Raw genomic sequence first — 19,373 nt, forward strand, 5'->3', positions numbered from 1 at the left:
TAGGAGTTGTTCTTCATTAATTTTTAGCGTTATAATTAGATCCTTTTCAAATTCTAGGCCCAGGTATTTGAAACTTTTTGGTTGCCAAGTGAGTCCCGAGTTACCTAATATATCTTTACCACTCATATTGTTTAAAAGCTTGACCTCAGTCTTATCCTTGTTTAAGGAGTAACCAGACACGTCAGAAAATTCCTCAATCGTGGACATTAAGGCAAGTATCGCTTTATCAGCCTGCTCACTTAGTACTAATACGTCGTCTGCATAAGCTGTGAGTTTTATAGTGCATTCGTTGAATGGAATTCCTGGAATGTTATCATTGCTCCGGATTTGATACAGGAAGGGTTCAATTGCCAAGAGGAATAAGGAGGGAGATAAGGGGCACCCTTGCCTAGTTCCTTGTTCTAGTTTAAACGGTGAGGAGAAAGCTCCACCAGCCCTTACCCTAGCAGTAGGACAGGCATATAGCGACATTACCATTTTAGTGAAAAAAGGACCTAGCTCAAATTTGTGTAGGACTGCTTCCAAATATGTCCAGTCCACTTTATCAAATGCTTTTTTTGTGTCGAATGTTATCGCAGTAGTGGGTGTGGATAGGAATTTTGCCTTTTCAATGACATGCGCTAGGATTCTAGTATTGTCACTTGACAGCCTGTTTTTTAGGAAGCCTGCCTGTGAGGGATGAATTAGGGACGGAAGGACTTTCTGGATGCGTTGCGCCAATATTGAGGCCAAGAGCTTACAGTCTAAGTTTATTAGTGAGGTGGGCCTATAGTTCTTTGGGAGCTTAGAGTCTTTCCCTTCTTTTGGTATTACGGCAATAACCGCCTCAGCCAGTGTCCCTTTTACCTCACCTGTTTTGCCAATCTCATGAAACATATTTAAAATTGGTGATGTGAGCGTTTGGGAGAAACATTTATAAAACTTTGCTGTGAAACCGTCAGGGCCAGGGGCCTTCCCACATTTAAGTGACTTGATCGCACATGTGACCTCCGTCTCTGATATCGGTTTATTTAGTGTCTCCTGTTCTAACACGGTAAGTGTTGGTAGCTCACCCTTAGATAGGTACATCACCACCCTCTCCCTTCTCACATTATTGTTTTTGGCATATAGTTTCTCATAGAAGTCTTTGAACAATTCCGCGATTTTAATGGGGTCTGAATTGGGAATACATTTTTCATCTATCAGGGAGTTGATTGTGTTTTTTTGTATTTTAAATTTAAGGTAGGCTGCTAGTCCTTTCCCTGCCTTATTAGGCTCACAAATTTTAAACCATTTCCTTCTGTCCAGCCAGTCCCCTGCTCTTTCACTTATCAACTTGTTGTAGGCATACTTCTGGTTTGTTAAGCTATTTAGCGACTCAGCAGATCTTTTTCTCAAATAATCACTTTGGAGTTTCGAGATATCTTTTTCTAACTTCAAGAGAGCGGCATTATGGTTCTTATTTATCGCAGATGTTATTTTTATGATGAGTCCCCTTATGGTGCTCTTTAGAGCTTCCCATCTGATGGAGTCAGTGGTGTCGCCCTCTTTATTAATTATTAGATAATCCTTGATGGCGGTTTCTATGGTGTCTCTGTGCTTCTCGTCGTTTAGGATGGCGTCATTAAGGCGCCATAATGATTGACAGAGTATTGGTTTACTGTTGGATAAAGTTAGTGAGATGCATGAGTGGTCTGACACGAGTCTTGGTTCAATGTTTGTGTCCTCGATTCTAGCTATGGCGTTTCTAGTGATGAACAAATAGTCGATTCGTGAAAACGAATCATGTGGAGGGGAGTAAAAAGAGTAGTCTCTGCCATCGGGTTTTTGTAGACGCCATGTATCTATCATCTATCTAAGACAGGGTCGAACGGAAGGTTGAAATCACCTGCTATAATATGGACAGCTGAGTCCGGAATTGTATCTATTTGTTTTGTGTGTTCTGCCCAGAAAGAGGGTTCGTGTGAGTTAGGGGCATATACCGTTGTAATGTAAAAGTCAGTGTCATCCTTTATCAATTTCGCCGAAACCCATCTGCCTTTCGTTTCCATTGAGGAAGAAACTATTTCCACGTTGGCCTTTTTTGCTATCAACATTACCACCCCGTTCTTCTTAGCTATTGCCTCAAAACCCACCAGTTCAGTATAGAACTTGTTACGTAGAGTATGGAAATGTTTTGCCTCTAGTTTCGTTTCCTGCAACAGAGCTATGTCACCTTTTTGTCTATATTTTTAACATTCGATATTACATTACTTACCTTAAAAGCGATATTTTTGATGTCTATATTCTGTCCATTCGATATTTTGTCCATTCTATATTTTGGACTCGATATTATGTCCATTCGATATTTTCTACTCGATATTTTGACTGTTTACCCATCTGCATACATCTAGTAGTTTATGTTTGAATTGTTCAGAATTCAGTGAGAGGTTCTATGTAGAGTTGAAGAGTGTGGGAGAGAATGCTGATCCTTGAGGTACTCCATTTGGGATTGGTTTACTGTTGGGAAGGTCATGGTTGATTTTGATTCTTTGTTTAGTGCTGTTTCTGTACAATGACATTATCTGAAGCCCGATTGGTATTAGTCAAGGAGCTGAAATTGTTCAATGTGCTTGCAAAGTTGTGTGGTTACACATTTCTCAAGTAGTTTAGCTAGAGCCATTACATTGGTGATAAGTCAGAAGTTGTTTGGGTCGGATAAATCAGCGGTTGGCTTCTTCGGGATGGGGGTATCCTATCATGAGGCAATCTGGAATTGTGCCCTGAACAAGAGATTCATGGACAATCATAGACCAGGGAGGGGAAATGAAATTTGTAAGCGCTTCAAAGAACTTGGGATACAAAAGGGGATGATGGACGGAGCGTTTGAGCAAATCAAACACTCACCCCCAGTCAACTGATCTGGGTTTAATCCATCACCATTCTTTAGCCCACTCAGCCACCCCATTTCAGACATGGCTATATGCAAATCAGTCTGACCCTGTGCCTCATGGGAACAGTACAGCCCGAACTGCCAAGCCATGTCTTCCATGGACCGGAAACAAGCATCCTGGGACCGGTTTCGGATTCATAATCCTCATCAGCCAGGCTATCTTGAATCCAGTGGCCAAGTGAGCAAGGGACTCACGTCTGAGCATACCCTGCCACACTTAGGGCGAACAAAGCGATACAAAAGGGGATGATGGACGGAGCGTTTGAGCAAATCAAACACTCACCCCCAGTCAACTGATCTGGGTTTAATCCATCACCATTCTTTAGCCCACTCAGCCACCCCATTTCAGACATGGCTATATGCAAATCAGTCTGACCCTGTGCCACATGGGAACAGTACAGCCCGAACTGCCAAGCCATGTCTTCCATGGACCGGAAACAAGCATCCTGGGACCGGTTTCGGATTCATAATCCTCATCAGCCAGGCTATCTTGAATCCAGTGGCCAAGTGAGCAAGGGACTCACGTCTGAGCATACCCTGCCACACTTAGGGCGAACAAAGCGATACAAAAGGGGATGATGGACGGAGCGTTTGAGCAAATCAAACACTCACCCCCAGTCAACTGATCTGGGTTTAATCCATCACCATTCTTTAGCCCACTCAGCCACCCCATTTCAGACATGGCTATATGCAAATCAGTCTGACGCTGTGCCTCATGGGAACAGTACAGCCCGAACTGCCAAGCCATGTCTTCCATGGACCGGAAACAAGCATCCTGGGACCGGTTGGACGGCTGGAATGCCAGAAACCGGTCCTCGGAAGCTTGTTTCCGGTCCAGGGAAGACATGGCCTGGCAGTTCGGGCTGGACTGTTCCCATGAGGCACAGGGTCAGACTGATTTGCATATAGTCATGTCTGAACTGGGGTGGCAGAGTGGGCTAAAGAACGGTGATAGATTAAACCCTGATCGTTTGACTGGGTGTGAGGGTTTGATTGATTCAGATGCTCCGTCCATCACCACCCCCATTTGTACCGCTTTTGTCCGCCATAAGTGTGGCAGGGTATGCTCAGACGTGAGTCCCTTGCCCACTTTGCCACTGGATTCAAGCAAGCCGGGCTGAAGACGGCTGGAATGCCAGAAACCGGTCCTCGGAAGCTTGTTTTCGGTCCAGGGAAGACATGGCTTGGCAGTTCGGGCTGGACTGTTCCCATGAGGCACAGGGTCAGACTGATTTGCATATAGCCATGTCTGAACTGGGGTGGCAGAGTGGGCTAAAGAACGGTGATGGATTATACCCTGATCTGTTGACTGGGTGTGAGTGTTTGATTGATTCAGATGCTCCGTCCATCACCACCCCCTTTTGTATCAAAGAACTTGGGAGGCATAGGATTGTTTAAATAGTTTGAGGGTTTTAGTACATTTGGGTTGTTGCAGAGCTTGGCATAATTTGCAAGTATAAAGGAATTCCATGATGCACCAATTTTATGAGTAAAGTCCCGTAGGCCAAGAGGTGGATTCTCAGGATGAAGTCGTGTGGAGGTATTGGACAGAGACTGATGCTGCATCTGTTAAGGGAAGTTGCAATTCTAGTTCATTTTTTTTTGTTTTTCCAATGAAGTGTGCTAGGAACTCCTCACCATTGTGGAGTATATCATTGTGTGATGATCCTTGCATGACCGAGTGGTTTGTTTGTTGTTTGATGATTTGAATTTGTTTTTTAGGTCTGTTTTGGGCATTGTCAAGTTGTGACCTAAAGTGATCTGCTTTGGCACTATGGATATGTTTGTTATATGCATTCCTTGTTCTCCTTAGCTGTTTGAGGTTTGTTATATTTTGGGAGTGTTTCCAAAATCTCCCTACCCGTTTTAGCTTACATCATTCCATGTTAAAGGACCCATAGAACCACCGTTTTGAATCTTTGCTAGGCATTGTTTTGAGCTGCAAAGAGGCAAGTGAATCAAAAATGTCAGACATGGAATTAATGTAGTGTTCAGTGAGGCTATCCAGATTTGTCAAGTTGGGGGGTGGAGTCAGACTATTATTACATAAGGTCCTTTACGTTTATGTTCCTCACATCTCGGGAGCATTGTTTTGACCTGCGAGCTTGTCCTGGTCTAACCAACACCCTTTCCAATATGAGAAAGGAGATGAGGGAGTGGTCTGACCAGTCACAAGGTGTTATGAAGTTCACTTGTACGGCATTATCTTTAGCTATGATTAGGTCTAGTGTAGAGCCTTTGTTATGTGTTGGACTGTTGCAAGATTGGGTGAAGCTAAGATCAGAGAATAAAGACTTGAAAGTGTAAATTAATGGATCCTTTTAGTCATTCCAGTTGATTGTTATGCAATTAACAAGGCTGGAACTTTGCAATCATTATAACATTTGCGCTGAACCTATTCAGCTATCTAAACACCCACTTACAACCTATGCAGTTATTAAAATACTGAGGCACACGAGTGCTGATGAAACACTCAGGCACTACTCATGCACTCATCTAATTACGTAGTGTACCATTGTAGTACACCTATCACCCATCCAGTACCTATGCAGTTATTTAATTACTGAGGCAATAGTCTTTCACTAACGCAATCACCCCAACAGTACACTTTCTTTCATCCAAACTTTCAAGCTTTAACAATGGACTCATGCAGTCACTCAGACACTAGTCATGCACTCATCTAATTAGCCAGACACTACTGATGTACATATTCAATTATCCAGGAACTACTGATGTAGTTATCTAAACATCCAGACACTACATGTTCAGTCAACCAAAAACAAATGGGCCGCATACAATCGCTGAAACACTATTCGTGCACTCATCTAATAGGCTAGGTGCTATGCATGGACTTAAACAATCATGTATGCACTATCCATGCACTCTATAAATCACCTATATACTATGTATGCACTCTTGCAATCATCCAGGCGCTAGAGTTGCACTCATTTAATCATCCCAACAGTACCTATGCATGTATTGAATTATTGAAGCATCAGTTACACACTTGTCTAATAATTCAGCCTCTACTCATGCACTCATCCAAACACCCAGATACTAGTGGTATACTCATGCAAACACGCAGGCAGCACGTATGCAGATATGGAATGACTCATGGAGTTGTGACATAGACAGGGATTCTATGCACAACCAGTATCCTAAGGTAATACCCTAGGGACTACCTATGCACTCATTCAATCCTCCAAGGAGTATTGATGTATTCAACTTCAAACCCATGTATTTACAAGTTTTACTTAGGAATTTGTAGTCTTTTAAATCCATGTGGGGCAGTATATATGCACATTAGTAAGCTATATGGTTGTTTATAAATTAATGAGCAGATTGCTATATGCAGCGTTTCCCAAAATTTAAATCTGATATATTTAAGTAAAAAAGTACTGAGATACTAACTACACCAGTGACACAAAGGTAGAGAGGCACGCAAATAGCTCTTAAGGTGTGTTTTGGGATTTACAGTGTTGAGACACTGTATGTACTTCTACACTTGGGTAATGTGGCACAGAGCCGTAAGCCATTTGGCTGTGCTATGCTACATTACTTTCAAAGCACAGGGATCTGTCATATGTACAACAATATGCTAGATCCCTGTGCTCTCCTCTGCACTGGTGCACAACTGGCTGTTATGCTCCAATGGAGACAATCATCCACACAACACAGGCACCCGTGTTGCGGGAATGATTGTTTTTGTGCAGGAAGGCACACCTTCCTGCATAAATTGCAAAAAACACAGTTGATGGACAGAATGTAGAACAATGTCATACATTCACCCCAGTACAAGGATCTGGGCCTAAATCCATCGTTTTTTTGCACTCCACACCACCCTGGGTTAGACACTGGCTATATGCAAATCAGTTCTGACCCTGTGCCTCATGGGAACAGTCCAGTCCGAACTACCAAGCCATGTCTTTCCCAGACCGGAATCAAGCATCCAAGGACCGGTTTCTGGCTATCAGCCTTCATCAGCCTGGATAGCTTGACTCGAGTGGTGTGGAGAGCCTGGGACTCACGTCTGAGCATACCCAGTACACTCGGGGTGAAAATTGCAAAAAACACAGTTGATGGACAGAATGTAGAACAATGCCAGAAACCGGTCCTGGGAAGCTTGATTCCGGTCCAGGGAAGACATGGCTTGGCAGTTCGGACTGGACTGTTCCCATGAGGCACAGGGTCAGACTGATTTGCATATGGCCATGTCTGAACTGGGGTGGCGGAGTGAGCTAAAGAACGGTGATGGATTAAACCCAGATCAGTTGACTGGGGGTGAGTGTTTGTATTGTCAACGCTCCGTCCATCATCACCTTTTGTTTTACACCTTCCTGCATAAAAACAATCATGAGAAGTATTTTCCTCTTTCTATGTGTGCTACAGAAAAAAACGAGGAGAAATATAAGTATTTCTCCTTGTTGTGCCTACCTCCCCTGCGTAGAATTCTGACGCAGCCCCAGGTGTACAAATAGTTGTAAATCTGGGAATATGGCAAAATGCATGGGTGTTGAGTAGGAATACACACAGCAACACCCATGGCACGCTCCTTTCACGTAAAGTGCTGTGTGAAAACGGCCCGTATTTATAAGGCAATGAAAAGCCATGCTTTGGCTTTACGTGGCATTGAAAATATTGAGCATCACACTATGCCAATGGTGTGTCGAAAAAAGTGACGCTTTGGCACATGGGGCTTGTAAATATGCTCCCTTGGCTTGAGGTTCATTTAAAAACGTACTACAGAGGGGATAAACTGGTCTTTCACCATGTATAAGTTAGAAGTGAGATATTGTGCAACTGTGTTGTAGGACAGGGTGATAAAATGTTAAAAGTTAACTAATAAATACAGTTTTGTGTTTTGCTTTGGGTTTTCTATATTGAAGTAAGTGCATGTAGTAATATAGCTAGGCTCATATGTATATTTAAAACTGTAAAATACCATAAAACAGTTTTTGTATTATGTGTAAGTCAGTAGTAAAGTAGTTTATACGTTGGCTAGGGCAGAAATTTAAATATGTTTTTTTTTACAGAACAAGATATACATAACTGCACACAATTAGAATGCCCGCGAAAGCTCAGATAAAAAAGCAACAGAAGGAACTACAGTATCTCTGCAGATAGGAGTTACAAAAGACTCAAAATGCAGAAAAAGTTCTGAAAGGAAAAAGAGCTACTGGTAAGAGGACAAAGTAATTTCTTAAAAATATATGTGGACATTTGCAAAGAATACAAAATAAAGAAAATACAATTATGGCTATGAGAAAAAAACAAGAGCGGACAAAGTGTACATTGGAAGAAGATAAATTGTAACAAAGATGAGCACAACATAACCAGGAGACAGAAGCAGTTTAAGGAAATCAGAGCGAGGATGTTTCATAGTAGAGTGGTTGTAAATTTAGTGAAAAATTTGATAAAGTGTAGTATAAGTAGAGATGCAGTAAAACAGAAAGAACAAGTTGGTAGAGTCAATGATAAGACATTTGCTTTGAAGAGGCAGTTTTTCATAGAATGAAGACTCTTGACAATTAGTGTTGTGCACGAGGAGACACAACCAGAAGAAAAAATTAGTGAATAGAAGTAACTTTTGTAGTTTTTAGTCACAAATGGATACATACTTCTAGTACAAAGCCTTTCTATAATGAAGAAAGCTATCTCCAGGATAACAGATCAGTTCATGCTCTTGATGAAAGAATACAATGTTCTGAAATGAAGAATGGTAGTCCTATAGCAAAAGAGATGATGGTACCTAGAATGTAGAGGACAGTATTGCAGAAGAGGTATAAGGAAGGGGTAGTCAGGGTCCTGAATACAAATGGAATAGTAGTGGGGTTTGTAGTATTAGATAGCAATACATGGATATATTAAGAACATTCCAAAGTATCTTTCCAAGGCGTAGTTTAAAACACAAAATAGGATATACCACTCAACGATGCAAACTTTAGTTATGAGGCTGTACTATATGAAAACTCATGCTTTATGTTTAGGAGAAATTAATAGAGCACTTTTGCATGCTGTGGAAGACGTAGAAAAGGTTTGTGGTAATGTGCAGTTTCGTTTCTTTGGTCCTGAGTAGGATTCTAGGGAAAATGAAGAGTTGTTAAGAGGAGGAGTTGCAGAAAAGGACACACATATTACAGCTGATAGTTTTAAAGAAGAGATGACAAACTTTAATAGAGTGTTGTCTAAAAATGCCGAGTATGTTTGTATATGTTGTTGATGCACTTACTAGAAGATTTAAACACAGACTGTTGATGTATATTTAAAAGTGAAAAAGTAAATAACTGGCTAAAGTTAGCTGTGTATTCATTTATAGAGGGACGGTTTGACTTGTCTATAAGGCAAGTTATATGTAAGTTATATGTAAGTTATGTTGCAATAAATTAGAAGATAATAAAATGAACAACACATATTAGATACCCATTTTGTAAGATAATAAAATGCCTGCTAATGTAGAAAAACTATGAAGGACCAAAAATAAAAAATAAACATTTATTATTCTTTGCAGCATAGCGAAGGGCAGTTATGTGCTGCTCTCTAGCACTCACTACAACTTCACAATCCATGCAGTATGAAGCCATTGGGGAAACTATGGAGCCAAATCTTGAAGTTGAGATTGAACTTTTGAACTTTTGAATGGATTCTCTGCTTTTGGTGTTGTTGTGGCTGCTAATGAATGCAAGGGTCCTTCAGCCTTGCATTGCCTTCTTGCTGTTCACTATGAACTCCTCTTAAAGAATATTCTAGATAGATAAATGGGCATGTTCTTCTTCTTTTAGTTGAAAAGAGTATTATCCAATGATATTACTTTGTTTCTCGGTCACATGATTTTCTGTTTGTTTTTTAATAGTTTTATTTCCGTAGTTTTGTAATGTTGTAAAAAATGTTTGTTCTTTTTTTTATGGTAACAAGAATGGCAACTGGGACTGGAAGAATTTGAAAAGTAGGCACTGAGATATGTGCAAAAAATATAAAAGGGGAAAAAGTTTCTGCAGCATTTTGAATAGCTGTAACACACTGCTCACCAGCAGTTATAACAACAGTACAGTCCATGCAATACGTGGCTATCCTTGAAAACTCTGGAGCTATATCTGTTGTAGTAGACTGCACCTCTGAAGGGACTTTCTTGACAGGAATTGTTGTTGCTGGTGTCATTGATCAAGATGGTCCTCCAGCTTCCCTCTACTTGATTGCCTGTAAATGTAAATGTAGTTGAGCTTATATAGCGCACAGCTACCCACAGTGGGTTTCCCGGCGCTTGCTTAGGGAACCCTTCCTGGTATTCCCCTGTGAGATAGCAGGGTATCCACAAGGTGAAAGTCAGGCATCCCGCCGCGAGGGGCCATTGTGGAGATTAAGCAAGCTATTGCCCAGAGTCGCAGAATGTGAACCCGTGAGTCGAGGAGGCACCGGGGCGAGAATTATCGAGTCCGTGGAATTTTTAGCCCAAGACCCCGCCGAGGCGGGGAATTGAACCCTGGTCCAGGACCGATCTCAGCTTCCGGGTCTGCTGCCTCTAACCCCTGAGCCACACTTCTCCACTAAAGATATTTTCTCCACTAGAGATATTTTCTATCTTAGGTTTTAAGATGATAACATATATATATATATATATATATATATATATATATATATATATATATATATATATATATATACATATATATATATAACACCCTACCCCGCTAGGTCTGTTCAGGGGTCCCACAGGGACCCCTAGGGCAAAGAAATTTTTTTTTTAAAACAATTTCAACAGGAGTTCCGATGGATCCCCAAATCTGGCAAAACAAATAAAAAAACAAAGTGTGTGCTCCCGCACTTCATTTAATTAGGCCCCCTAAATAATGATTGGGGATGGGGTCCCCGGGTCCAAAATCGGCCCGGGAGGGGTACTGTGTGGCCCCCTTCTATAAAACAAATGATAAAGGCACTGGGCCTTAAATTAGCCTTAGGAGGGGGTTGCCCGGCCCCTTCCCTTTTTTAAAACAAAAAGGGGGCAGACCCTGGGGGATGGGGTCCTTGGGTTCAAAATTGGACACAGAGGGGGGCCAAGCGGCCCTCTCCTTTTATTTTATCATAAAAATAAAAAATGTATCAGCCCAGAGGAATGGGGTCCAGTGGCAACTAGTGGATTTTGAAAGTGGTGGGCAAACAATTTGGCAAGCCCGCACTGGAAAAGGAGGGTGCGGGGGGGTTCCCCCGCAAGAAAATTTTGCAAAAAATAGATTCAAATGGTGACTTTTACACCACATAGTTACTGCAAATTGTTGCAAAAATGGGATCCAAATATCAAAGGACAAGTGTGAAGAAAACATTACAAACATATCAAAAAATTTGCCCAATCCTCTAACTGGGCTGCTTGCAAAATGACCCCCAAGCTAAGCACACACAGCCAATGGGAACAGGCCCTTTAAGTGTTTTCTACCTGTAACACACCTCTTCCTCTTTACTGTATTGGTTAATGAAGTCATCAAGGCTCATACCATTGGTAACACCCTACATTGCAAATACTTTGAAAATTAGGTGGTGAAAGAGATCCATCCCAGGATTGCAGTTCATCCTGATTTTTTTAAGATTAGCTAGACAAACGGAAATTATATTTCAGCAAACTGTGTTTATACTGCAAAATATAGCATTTATATACTATAAATGTATACTGACAGAAGGTCCACATAACAGAAATTGAGGTGCAAAACATACAAACCTGCCTACAAGATTTTGGGTAGAAAGCAAAGATATACTGAAAAAGACAGATATGGTTTATAAAGTGGTTCAACAATTACAATAGAGAAAAAGGAGTTAACAAAATAAGTTTATGTTTTAAATTGAAACATAAATAATAAAACATATAAGTGTAGAGCATAACAAGAAAAAAATCAAACTCAGTGAAGAAAGTAGTTTGCATTTAGGGCCTCATTTATGAGGTTTTACTGTAGGGCAGAACAGTAGGCCTTCCTGCTGCCCTGCCCTACGGCAAAAGAAAAGTCTATCAGCAGATATGGTGCATTCCTGTCCTTTTCCCATGCAGTGGCACACAATGAGCTGCTGCGCGCCAATGCAGGCACTCTTGCACTATAGTGCACTGGTGCCTGCATTGTGGGCAATCACGAGAGGCATTTTCCTCTTTCCCTGTGTGCTGCAGAAGGCAACATGCATATAAAAAAGATAAGCGAGGAGAAATAAAGATATTTCTCTGCGTTGTGCTTGTGCTCTGTACGTTTTTGATGCTGCCTCAGATTACCGATTTTTCATAAATCTGGGGCAGTGTCAAAAAGCATTGGATGTTGCTGGGAACGCCCCCAGCAGCACCCATTGCACGCAGAAAACTGCATTAAAGGGGAACATATATACGAGGCAGCATTTAGCCAAAAAAAGTGGCTTAGTGCTGCCTCGTAAATATGGAGCAGGTTCCTGCGCCACGGAACATCACAAAAAGTGACATTCCGGCAGCGCAAGGGGCCTCATAAATGAGGCACGTAATGTACAAAGGAAAAGCAAAGCATAAAATGTAAACTTTAATTTGGCATTAACAAATAAATAAAAACACAGCAAGTGGTTAACATCGTTAAGAAAATATTGTTAAATAAACACAAATATGTTAAAGTGACAAAGCTTGGTTTCCACTCTTTATATTTGAACAATAATATTAAACATTTTATTAACATTTTATTAAACATTTTATCTTTTAAGCAGCATCAGCAAATAAAGACCACACACACTGAAAAATAACTATGCAAACCCAAAATACAGAAAAATGAAAAGTGCTCAAATCTTTTTGAGGAATACAAAAAGCTTATAACAGCAACTGATTGTGATTTGTAAAGCACTAGAAAAATTCTGAAAATGTGTCATTGCGATTTAGCTGTATCGGTCAAACCCTCTCAAAAAAAGGTTTTTAGGTGTCAACCATGTTCACTTTTTGTACAGAAATTTTGCACGGCGATCCTCAAGAGTGAGAAACTTCTCTATAGTACACTTATTAAAGTCTGGAATGTCTCTGATAAGTTTCTTTTCTATTGACAACATGGCCAAATCATTCAGACGAGTCTCTATCACAGTGTTCCTTAAGAATGTTTTTATTCTCTTTAGAGTTGGAAAACAACGCTCAGACTCTGCTGTGGTCATGGGTGCAGTGATTAGAATCTTCAACAGATTCATAGTCTCTGAAAATGGTTCTTGTAGATTGTTTTTAACAAAAAAAAATGAACAAGGGAAAGGCACCAGTAGCTCTTCGAAATTCATGCCTTCCATGTATGTTGATAGTTCAGAGTTCAATTTTTCTTTGTTTAGCATGCGTTATGCCTTTATAGTTTCCTTGAGTATTTGATTTGGAAATGATTGGTCATGGCTGACAAAGTGGTCCCTTTGGAGTAAAGAAGCACTGATAAGATGTTTGGTATATTCAAAGCTTTCTTTGGTGTGGACAATGATAGTATCACAAACTTCTTTGGCAACTTAGACCCAGACCTTTAAATCAGTTCTGTGGCTTGAAAAAACAGATTCCACTGGCAATCTAGTATCAAGATTGTCAATAGATGCCCTTTCACGGGTGATGTGGGTGACAAAATATGTTGTTTTTGTTAGCACATATAAGGCATCTATGTCCTGCTTTTGTAGTTGATTATACAAAATGTCCACATGGCACATTATGTCATGAAATAAAAAAAGGAAACAAAGAAACTCCATGTCTTCCAATGTCTGATGACTCCATGGGCCTCGGGTACAGCAACTGATTCAAAATGACCGCTACTTTCAGTGACCCTAAAGCATTTTTTCAAGTCTTCTCTGTACTCAGAGATCATATTGACAATGCGTATGTGGAAATTCCTGCAAGTTGTAGCCGCTTTTGGGAGTCTTCTAGAAACTATGTCCTGGAGAACTTCAAATCTTTTTGGAGATCATGTGAAAAAAGCAAGAAAGCCACCCAGAATACCAAAACAATTTTTTTTCTTTTTAGACCCTTGATACTGCTTGCTCCATAATCAAATTAAGTTGATGAGCAAAGCAATGCACATAATGTGCATTGGGGTAAACATCTCTAACTTTTTTCTGGACTCCCCCAGAGCCGCCACTCATCACACTAGCTCCATCATAGCTTTGAGCAATTACTTCTTTTGTCACTGGTCTCTGGGAACATGTTATTAAGTTCCTGAAGCAAAGTTATGGCAATTGTATGAGCAGATGAATCTTTTAGTTTATTAAAACAATAGAAACTCAGCAACTTTATTGCTGTCATCAATTAAGCAGAAAACCAGTACAGAATGAGTCTGTGTGGATACATCAGTAGTATCATCCGCCTGAATAGCCACAAAATCAGTGCTTCGTAGCTGCTGTATTATGACGTCTCTTGTTACTTCCAACATACAGTCCAGAAGTTTGCTCTGGATGGTTTTGGAAGTGCCTTTAAAAACTCTTGCTGATTTTAAGTGAGTGTCCATTGCACTGTCTAAGTTGGCAACAAAACCAGCTAGGGCTCTAAAGATTCCTTTATTTGAAGAGCCCTCCTGCTCATCATGACAACGTAATGCCAATTCAAAAGCACCACAAAAAAGCACACAGTCAATCAATTTAGATAAAATGCACCTGTTTTTATCAACTTCTAGGTTATGATTCCTTATTCCAATGCGATAGCTGTCATCCAGCTGTGAAGCAATATTCATTCTTCCAAACATGGCTAGCTTTATTTAGCTATCTAGATGAGATTTACATGACTCATGCTTCTTTATTTTTTCAGACAGATGCTTCAAATCTGTAACTCCTGTTTTTGTCCATGGTACATCACCACCAAACAGTAAGCAGGGAAAGCAGAACAGCGAATTTTTAATAGTTCTAGCAGTACGCTACATTTTCTTTGTATACCATGTAGTAGTGAATTTTCTAGTGTAATCTTTTCCACGATCTTTTGTAGACTGTTCAAGCTTGATTTCAGGCTTATCAGGTCCGAAACTTCTGATCTGCATTTTCTCTTCTTCTTTCAGCCTAAAAAGTGGTGTGAGGAGTAGCTGGTCGGTCAACTGTATTCATTTTGTGTAACAGAAAATGATCTAGTGGTTCAAGTGGTGTGATGGAGTAGGGCAGTGCTTTGATTCTTGTAGTGATGCTGGCTGGCCTTACTGCCAGCTACTGGGTCAATCCATGGCCCCTGTGAATAAGTAAAAAGTAGCTGCAAATTTTGATACTAGTTAGGGTGCATCATAATCACATGTAGAGAGCATCCACATATAATCCTGTTTCATGCAAACATGTGTGTTAGAAATGTAAACCATGGCAATGCATTTACATGCCATATTTTAGCAATTATCTAGATAATGAATATAATAACATAGGCAATAAACATGATGGCTGGAATTACTCATGTGAAGAAACCTGTGTTACATTCATGATGTTTTAGTTGTGGTTTAATACTAATGCTGCATTTTAGTTTGATAATCCGCATTAGCAGAATTATAATGTAGTTGTGCTCAACTAAACTTATGTAACATGAATGCTTCAAATACATTCTTATGTTAGCTCAAGTTGTAGGCCTGAAATACCAGTCCTTGGTAGTTTTCTTTCTGAATTAACGTTAAATTTCATGTGCACTGTGGATTTGTACTTTCTCACGTTTTTTTTGCAGGTGGAGAAGCTTTCTCATAGGAATAGTAATGTCTTTGTTTTAGCAGCTAGTCAAGGAAAGGAGAGGTTAGAATTGTATGCCGTAAGGTGATAAGGGACAATACTCTGGAGTCAGTTTCGCACAGAAAAAGGCATGGGAAACAAGGGCAAAATAAATGTTGCTGAAGAGGAACCTGGAGAACCCCGTGGAAAAGTCCATCCTAGGCTGTGTGACCATCATTGGAGTACGTGAATGAAGGGAATTAAGGGAAAGGGATGCCTACAATAATTAGTTTAGTTTTTTTCCTCTGTACCTTTATACCCTTGTACTGAGATGCATGTATGTCCTACTGTTTTTGGCCTTGTAATAAATCTAACTAACCTGTTCCAGTTGTCTGTGAGTTATTAAGTATTGAGGTGAGTTAACTTGAATTGGTTTGTTGACTCAATTGATTTTCTCCCCTTCACACTTTCATGCTGCTTTAAAAAGATTTATCAGTTGGCATTTCTAGAAAGATCCAGTACAAATGGGCCCTGCCCTTTCACTACCATGAGGCTTACTGTATCTGTGCTAGATACACATGATAGCCTGCAAGTAGTTAATATGAAGTAGGGAAGAATGCAGCTAGAAATCCTGACTTGAAACAGCAGCGCCATAGACAGACCCAATCTCCAAGATCCAGCCCTCTCACATGATGAAGACCAGTCCTGGTGAAGACATTTTCTGATTTGGCAGGTCTCAGTGACGTTCCACTTCATTGGTATGCATACTCTGTAAGTTTTAGTGTTTCTGCGTTGGAAGCGATTAACTGCAAGTGCGTGTGATGACAGCAATAAACCTCACTCCTGAGTCAGGCCAGGCCCCGATAATATTCTGCACTGGGAACTGAAGCACAAGAGTACCATCTAACCCTCATATGTCCACTACACAGTTCTCAGGCATGCGGCTGGTATGACATTTGGCCTTACTTTTAATCTGTCACAAACAACATCATCCTCTACCTCCTTCCCTTCTGTTGATTTACTACCGACTGCTTTACTCCCTACTTTTGGTTGTTCCCAAAAACACATTAGGTCAGTGGTCAAAGCAAATTATCCTACAAATAATCAAAATAAGTTGCTACGCCTCCGTGAAGCAAGCTAGCACCTCCTACATTTTGAACTGTGTGTCTCCAGGAGTGTGGGCTAAGCAGGTGGTTACTGGTCAGGGGGAACCCAAAAAAGTATTTCTGCATGCTATGTTGACGTAATCTACTCATCTGATTGTTGGCACTGGCTATCATGGCAAATGTCTGTATTGCCTAATGGTTTGTGCTACAGCTGGGTGCCACAGTGAACCTTCAGTCTAGACTAGGCCTTTAACTCAAGCTGCTTTGCATGCTTTGACTCTTGCACCCAGGCAGGCAATTACAGTCAACATACATGTGTTTATAGTGTTACATACATTCAGGTGATTTATTTGGCTGCAGGTGTCAGGTATGATATCAGTGAAGTGTCTCATAAAGTTTGGGGGAAGACGAAGAATTTAAGTCAATGGAAAATCCCTCCAGGAGTTTAAATTTTACACTGCCTCCAACTTCAGTGGTTCTGAAGTACCGGGTTATTTGGAACCCAGCGGTGCCAGGGGACACACCCGAAGACTTCGGATTCTCCTGTCTCAGACTACAGAAACACAGGAACTTCTTGGTGACGTCAAAGATCAGATTTATTGGCTGCAGCCAGTAACAGGTATCCTAGAAGTACAACACGTGTATGTTCTCAGGAGACTGCTCAACTTTACAAAGCTAGTCATCCCTTTTTATACCAAATATTATGCTTCAGGCGAACATTCCTTATTTTACAGTTGGCCATTCACATGTTTTCACGACAAAACCGCAGAATCATGATGACAAGCCCATTTTTCAGTTTGTCCAGCCCACAATCAATTTTTAGTCAAACCCAACATTCTTCATCAGACAGGTCGATCGAACCCACCATAAAAACGGGCACATCCCCATTGTAAATGGACCATAAAGAAAGGAGCAGAGACAGGTGTGAGCAAGATAAGACATAGCTGTGCGTAATAAAAGGTTTGATGGTGTCTTGTGTCTTGATTAGCAATCTTGATCCAGCTACTGGGAAAGGAACTGGCTTAACAAGTTTGGCTTCAGGCAAGAGGGTCGCTCGCTCAGGTCATTCTGAAGTCAGCTAAAGTGTACGTGTGCTTGGAGACTCGTTCGGCCACTGTCATCGGCCTATGTGAGGGCAACCACAAAATCGCTGCCGTACGCAAGATGGAACCCGAGGGTTCAGAACGGAAACTCTGATTTCACGGTGATCTCGTCACTCGAATATGACAAAAATACTTGTACACCTTATACTCGCCATTTTCGGTCTGATGCTACCAAAATCGTCATGGTACGATGACTTTTATGAAACGGGTTCAGAATTTCAGTACCTCAGACCCTCCTTTTGCCCTTACATAGGCAATAACCTAAACCCATGTTAGTCTGAGTCTAGGTCTATACTCATCAGGTCATCAAGATGTTGCTGTAGCATCATCCTATTACTTAGCACGTCTCTTGATACAGGTTTCTTACACACGATGTAGCACAGAGGCCACATATAGCAGGAGCACACTGTATGCACAGACAGAACAGGAAAAGAATGGCTAAGATCATCCCAATGATCATCAGAATCTTCCATCCCCACGTGGATAACAGTCCCCAGAACCATCCCATCAACGACCAATCTCCTTTATCCACATGTATAGATTCGGAGATCTTATGCAGTCTGGAAATGGCCTGGTACACTGTCGGAGCATTATCTGGAATGAAGACACAGCAACTTGATTGGATCACTTTACATATCCCACCTCGATCTGCAAGTATGACGTCTAACGCAACTCTGTTCTGGAGTGTCATAAGACGATCCGACTGGAGCTCAGCAGTCAAGTTACTAAGGGCACCGGCAGTTTCAACTACGGTGGACTCAACCACCCTCTTCAATTGCCGTATGTTCCTGCTGTTAACCATAGGTCCCCAAAACGGCAGAAAACCCTTCAAGAAGTCACTCAATTCTTGTCCTGCAGTATCTTCCTTACTGAAGACACCTCTAACTACCCTTGTCTTGTGGTAATCTGCCGCAGCTGTGTTGGTGGGAGGCAACAGGAACGAGACAAACATGTGCCCGAGAAATCAGGGGGCAACCATGTGTATGCTCTGTCATAACAGATGAAATAGGTACCCTTAGCTGCTAGGAACGATGGGGAAGTCTGAGACGCAAAAACATATGTCTCAGTGCAGATACTCTTCCCTAACTGAGCTCTTGGATTCTTGCCATTACCGTGCAGACATAGATGACCCTGATGGGGTACAATCCAAATCGGAGAGGATCTTTTTGCTCGCTGATTCTCACTCAGACTCGCTCCATATCCAGTCACGTTCCATCCAATATATGCTAGTGTCTCATCTTTCGGGATAGCCTCAAAGGAACTAGCTCCCTTTATCATGTCGACTATTCCCTTGACTAGAGCACTATTCTTTGGGTTGTCTTTCACAGAACGTAGGGGGTGGACTTTGCAAGCATAGATGAACATCGTTCAGTATGCCCACACAGAACCATTATAGCTGAATGGCAGGACTAGGTAAGGAATACCTTTATCAGTAGTATGAGGCATAAGACCACACACCCAACAGTTAGTTGTGTTCACTACTAATTGGTGTTGGTGCAGAAGCTGAACGAAGGAGTTATTAATAACCTCTAATCTTCTAACGGACTCATGTTCAGGTAGAGGGTGAAAAGAATGCGAGGAAACAGTAGACGGAGGTATGGGCTGTGTAGTGGGTGCAAACATCACTCGAAAAGAGAATAAAACATCCCATTAAAA

At 41.1% G+C, this 19,373-nt stretch overlaps 1 protein-coding gene across 2 annotated transcripts in view; it reads left to right on the top strand.

Annotated features, from left to right (window-relative positions):
* The window catches only part of RAD51AP2 (RAD51 associated protein 2), a 244,138-nt gene that overhangs the window by 85,597 nt on the left and 139,168 nt on the right, over positions 1-19,373 (top strand). Inside the window, exon 2 of one of the 2 annotated variants that reach the window (XM_078647762.1) lies at positions 7,945-8,090. The exons of the other annotated variant lie outside the window; for it this stretch is intronic. The gene's annotated coding sequence lies outside the window, so the exon portion shown is untranslated. The remainder of the gene's footprint in view (positions 1-7,944; positions 8,091-19,373) is intronic. 2 annotated transcript variants of the gene reach the window in all.

The sequence above is a fragment of the Lissotriton helveticus genome, chromosome 6 (assembly GCF_964261635.1).
Source record: "Lissotriton helveticus chromosome 6, aLisHel1.1, whole genome shotgun sequence".
Classification (NCBI taxonomy): domain Eukaryota; kingdom Metazoa; phylum Chordata; class Amphibia; order Caudata; family Salamandridae; genus Lissotriton; species Lissotriton helveticus.